Here is a 6599-nt window from a genome sequence, read left to right on the forward strand (position 1 = left end):
CGCGAACACCAGCAATTCTGAAGCCACAGCACCCCCAAGCGATTTCATCAAGTCCCTGCATCGTCCAGCCACCTCTCAGCCGTGAGTCTGCATCGTGGCCAAGCAGCAACCAGCAAGCTTTCATCGTCTCTTTTGCAGGTTTTCGGGCCCTTTCAAAGTATTCGCGACGACCAGCCCCTCACTACCACCCGCGAGCCAGTCCTTGACCGAGAGCCACGCCACTGTAAAGCCCACCGTGTGCACCACTGCGAGCGACATCGTCGTCACCACCATCGCCGCCGGTCCACCCGCCGTCGGTCATCCCGATCCGCAAACCTGATCCGCGAGTTCAAATTTGGAAATATCCCGAAATTAGGTAAGAACGTTATCCGATACTTTCGGAATATTTGGTTTCCTAGTTTTTTCGATATTTCAAATATTTTGGTGAATATTCTATGGATAGCTAGATATTTTAGGATAATTTTGTGATATCCGCAACATTCGAAAATACCCAAAATTAGGAATTATTCCTAATTTGGCAACGTATCTGGACGACTATCCGACCTTATCCCTAAGGTACAATATGCGGCGATACGGAAAAATCGTTATCTTATCCATAATCACTTGGATGCGATAACAGATTTTATCTGCTTTCCAAATTCGAACAATCGGTTTTCCATTGATATCTATAGCCCTATAGATTTGACCGTTAATTTGATTCCTTTCCTAATTCAAATTTGATAAGAAAAATCTTGCGGATTGCGTGGATTGTTTGAGTGCGTTTGTTATCTTTGTTTGTTTGCTTTCCTTTTAAATAAAGAAAATCCAAAAATATGTTAGTTAGGATTTAAATTAGAAATTTTGCATGCTTAAGGAATCCTTAATATATCTAAAAGAATAAGATAGTTATTTGATTTAAATTGGGATCTAGGATAGCATATTTCCTTGTTTAAATTGGAGATTATTTTAATCTTAATGGATTATTTAGGATATTCAATAATTTCGAATTTTAATAAAAATCCCAAAAAAAGAATCACTTTAGGATAGATCAAATCATTTTCTCTAGGATAGATTGCATGTTGATTTGAGTATTTTTAATTCCGAATTTCATTGAAAAATACCAAAAATAAATCATTTGTCCATTATTAGAATTAGGTTACGTCGTCGCATGACATATAGTTCACATGCTAGGTAGCATTAATTGCATGTCATTTTTTTTGCACATCATTGCATATAGGTTAGTTTGCATTTTAATAAAGCGCAAACCCTAAAAAACATCTTGAGTGCTTTGCTTTGTTAATTAGAAATCATATTAAGATTGTCTGTGTGAGTTTCTACTAACAATGCAGATGCTTGCGTTGCTCTAAGGTACATCATTCCCCTAATCTTGCAATTTATTTATTGCTTTCTTGGGTGTTAAATTGATGGTTTGCGCACCCGCATGAACACCTTACATGTTAGTAATTACGTAATAAAATGGATCCAGACTGCCTGCATAAACATTTTTTGAAAAGAAAAGGTACCGAAAGGGCGTTAGACTAGATCTAGCGTAATCAAGTCCCCGAGCTTAGAATCTCTGGTTCGTAGGAATAAAACATATCTCCCTATGTTTTATTTAGGTTTCTAATCGACCTACCACAAATAGATTAGTGGCGACTCCAAGCATGAAAATTTTTGTACGTTAAGAACTTAAACACTAAGTTGCGAATTGATAGGGCTTGCAAGGGCCGAGTTGGGCTTAATCTTAATAATCCATTAGCCTGAGAAATTTAGGTCGTGATAGCGACCGTTCTGTTCGGATGATTTTCGAAAAATTATTTATGGTGAAAATTATTTTTTATTATATAAAATTGAAGAACTCGTTGAGACGAGCAGAACGATGGGTCGAGTGCCGCTGGAAGACGGCGGACGCGCCCACACGCGCGGCCAGAAGCCGCGGCGCGTGGGAGCCATGCGCCCAAAGCGCTGGCACTACCAGCGGGTGAAGGCCACGCGCGCGTCGCCAACCGACGCGTGCTAACGTCATCGATGACGTCAGCAAAACTGTCGGTAACGACACGCTGACGTCATTGATGACGTCATCTCGCTGGCCGACCGTCCTCCGGCAACCGGCTACCGACCCGACTGGAGACCAGACCCGACCCGGACGTTGACCCGACCCGGCGACCCGACCCGTGACCGGTCAACAGTCAACCGGTCGAACCGGTTAACGATCGAACCGGTTGGATCGGTCGGACCGGTCAACGGTCGAACCGGTCGGACCGGTTGGACCGGCTTAGAAGCTCGTATTGGGCAGGCGCGTGAGCTACACGCGCCGCGTACTTAGGCGGCGCGTGTGGGCGCGTGGGAGCTCCGATCGGGCTGTGGTTGGTACCGTTGTGTTCGTATTGAAATTCTCTATATTGTGGTATAGTTATTTTATATGTTTGAAGCTTTTAAAGGTATGAAAATGCATATGGAACCCTAAATACATGTATTTTTGGGGTATTATTGCATTTTACTTTTATTTCCCTATGGTTTGGAAATACAAAAGCTGGCTCACATGTAAATGACCACATAAAGATTATGTAGAGCATGATTCATTGATGGCATGTTTATATGGTTTGACGTGCTTGCAATTTCCTAATTTTGAGCATATTAAAATAATGGCCGGAGATCCTTACGTCGTGAATTCCGCTGTTGATTATATTTGTTGCATGAATGTTCTATTTGTTGATTTACTTCATGCCATGCTATATGATTGCTAGATAGGATGTGATCATTGTTTTAAATATTTTTTGTGAATTATCTAGTCTAGTAGGAGTTCGTAGGTTGGTAGAATTAGAAGAAATTCTCACCTAGAACTTAAAATTTGCACAAATTAAACAAGGTAATGATAGTAGAACAATCGTACGCCGAAACTGATTGGGAACATCGTGAACTTTCGTTTTGGTGTCTTTTGTTGAATTATCATTAATTTAGTTTGTCTTTGCTGCAAATTAAAATATGTGTGTTTATGTGGAAAATGTGCTAGTATTGATTCTGCGTTTATTATGTCAATGTGTAGTAGATAGTGATTATGGCTTCGGCATCCAAGACCATTGTGGCTGACCTCAATAAGGGTGAGAAGCTGAACGGTGACAATTATGATATTTGGCATCGAAAAGTTCAATATATCCTTGAGGAGCAAGAGGTTTTGGAAACCTCAACCACACCATGGATGAACCTGAGCATGGAACTTCTGCTCAACACAAAAGAGATCAAGAAGCTTTTCAAGCTTGGAAAAAGAAAAATAGCATTGCTCGCATCACATTGCTGAGTTGTATGCAAGATGATCTCATGTGTGAGTTTGAAAGTTATGACAAAGCTCAAGCAATGCGGGTTGCCTTGAAAGATAAGTTTAGGGGTACGTCTGCCACTAAGTTGAGGAGGCTCACCATCAAATTTGACACATACCGGAAGCGCTCAAATCTATCGATGAGGCAGCATCTTCGGAAGATGTCAAACATGTTACGTGAGCTGAAGTCGGCATGTCATACCTTAACTGACGAACAGCAAGTTTAGGCTGTTATAAGGTCTCTTCCTAACAGCTGAGAACATATGAAAATCAATATGACGCACAATGAGAATATCATCACTTTTGACGATATTGCGCGTCATTTGGAATTAGAAGATGAGCGCTTAGAGGCTGCAAAATCCTCTACCCATGCTTATGTTGCTTAATCAGGTTCGGGCAAAGCTTCGAGCTTTAAGCGCAAGAGGAATCATAAATTCAACAACAAAGGAAAAGAGACTGATCAGGCACCCAAGAGAGCCAAGACTTTCCAACCCAAGAAGCGTGGCGGGAAGAAGGACAAGGCCAAGATGATGTGCTACAATTGTGGCAAACTGGGCCACTTCGCTCGTGAATGCACTGAGCCGAAAAAGATACCACGTTACTCCATTACTTTGAGTAATGCTTTTGTTTCTAGCACTCTAATGCTTGCTGAATCTCATCCAATGTGGACTGTAGACTCAGGAGCAACAGACCACGTAGCTAGAGACCGAGGAGCATTTGTGGAGTATCGTCGGATACAGCCCGGAAGAAGATGGATATATGTTGGAAATAACTCAAGAGTTGAAGTGAAGGGTATCGGCACATGTAAATTAACCTTTCGTGGTGGTCGAAACCTATTCCTACATGATGTCCTCTATGCTCCAGATATTCGGCGAAACTTGGTCTCTGTAGTTGTTCTTCTTAGCTTAGGTTATATATTTAATTTTCATGGTGATTGTGTTGACATTTTGTTTGGAACAGTTTATTACGGTTCTGGTTATGTATTGAATGGTTTTATGGTGTTAGACATTGACTATGATGTGTACAAAGTTAATGTTAATGGTTGTTTTTCTTTAATTGCATCTTCTAGTAATGTGGAGATTGATGCAAGTACTTGGCATGCTAGACTGGGTCACATTGGGTTACAAAGAATGAAACGATTAGTAAGAGAAGGCCTTTTGGGGTCACTCGCTAAATGTTGAACTACCCGTATGTGAACATTGTCTAGCGGGAAAAGTAACTAAAAAACCATTTGGTAAAGGAACCAGAGCTGAACTTCCATTGCAACTTATACATTCTGACATTTGTGGTCCTTTAAATGTGAGGGCGAGGCATGGAGCCTCATATTTCATCACTTTTGTAGATGACTTCACACGTTTCGGTTATGTTTTTCTGATCTTCCATAAGTCTGAAGCATTGGATTGCTTTAGGCGGTTTATAGCTTTGGTAGAGAATTAGTTGAACAAAACAATAAAGGCATTGAGAATCGATCGCGGACGTGAGTATCTATCTGAGCAATTCAAGTCTCTTTGTGATGAAAAGGAATTGTAAGACAATTGACTATTCCTGGTACTCCGCAACAAAATGGGGATGCAGAAAGAAGGAATAGAAGCTTATTGGAAATGGTTAGGTCTATGATGGTGCAGTCAAATCTACCTGTCTCATATTGGGGAGATGCGTTTTTGACTGCTGCCTATATACTTAATCATGTGCCCTCTACGTCAGTTGCTTCCACCCCCTATGAATTGTGGATTGGTAGAAAACCAGACTTAAGTAATCTACGACCTTGGGGTGTGCAGCATATGTTCATGATTCTTCCCATAAATATGGTAAATTAGGCCCTAGAGGGAAGAAGTGTATCTTTATTAGATACTCTGAACACTCCAAAGGTTATGTGTTCATAGGTGAACAAGCTGATGGAAGTGTGACTGAAATGGAGTCACGAGATGTCACGTTCTTGGAGAACGATTTTCCTAGTAGAGGTGAGATCGATAAGGACTTCCAATTACATGAGATGGAAGATCCCGATAACACACCCACTAATGTTATTGAGGGAAATACAGATTTACCTCAACATACAACACCTAGTGGGAGTGTAGCATCGCCTGGCGAACTGAATTCTCAAGAAATTTAGTTGCGTAAAAGTAATCATAAAAGTATTCCCCGTCGTCGATTTGAGATTGAAGGGGAAGCATTTATGATTGCTCCACAAGACGATGCGGAGCCTAAAACAGTTCAAGAGGCTCTCTCATCTCCTGACAAGGAAGAATGGAGAAAAGCTTTGGAAGACGAAATTGAGTTTATGAGGACAAACCACGTCTGGGACTTGGTTGATCTACCACTTGATCGCAAGGCTATTGGAAACAAATGGGTTTTCAAGATTAAGCGAAGGGCGGATGGATTCATTGAAAAGTATAAGGCTCGCCTTGTGGCGAAAGGCTATACTCAATAAGAGGGTATAGATTATGAGGAAACTTTTTCACCAGTTGTAAGGTTTGCCTCTATACGCCTTATCCTAGCCATTGTTGAACATTTGGACCTAGAATTACATCAAATGGATGTAAAGACAGCATTTCTCAATGGAGAACTAGATGAAGAAATCTATATGAAACAACCGATAGGTTTCATTGCTGAAGGTCAAGAGCGTAAAGTTTGCAAACTTCATCGCTCAATTTATGGCCTTAAGTAATCGTCTAGACAGTGGTATTTTCGTTTTCATCGAGCCATAACTTCTTTTGGGTTCACGATGATCGAAGAGGATCACTGTGTGTATATCAAACAGTCCAAGGATAAATTTATGATTTTATCTCTTTATGTGGACGATATTCTGTTGGCTGGGAATGACAAGGGTTTGGTTATAACCATAAAAGAATGGTTGTCTTCTAATTTTGAAATGAAGGACATGGGAGAAGCTGCATATATATTGGGAGTTAAGATTGAAAGAGATCGATCAAAGAAACTCCTTGCTATGTCACAAGAGTCTTATATAACGAAGATTCTTGAACGCTTCAATATGCAGCACTATAATCCCATTGATACCCCTGTCATGCAAGGCGAAGGCCTGAGTACTAAGATGTGTCCTAAGACTTAAAAAGAAAAGAAAGAAATGGTAACTGTTCCTTACGCTAGTGCTGTCGGAAGTTTGATGTATGCTATGATGTGTACTCGACCCGACATATGTCATGCTGTGGGGTTAGTGAGCCGATATCAATCAAATCCTGGTCCAGCACACTGGAAAGCAGTTAAGAGGATCCTAAGATACTTGAAAGGCACTATGGACTATCGACTTTGCTATCAAGGGAGTGTTCTACACTTATTAGGATAC

The sequence above is a fragment of the Syzygium oleosum genome, unplaced genomic scaffold, assembly GCF_021117445.2.
Source record: "Syzygium oleosum isolate NSW1041296 unplaced genomic scaffold, Sole_v2.1 Sole_v2.05, whole genome shotgun sequence".
Classification (NCBI taxonomy): domain Eukaryota; kingdom Viridiplantae; phylum Streptophyta; class Magnoliopsida; order Myrtales; family Myrtaceae; genus Syzygium; species Syzygium oleosum.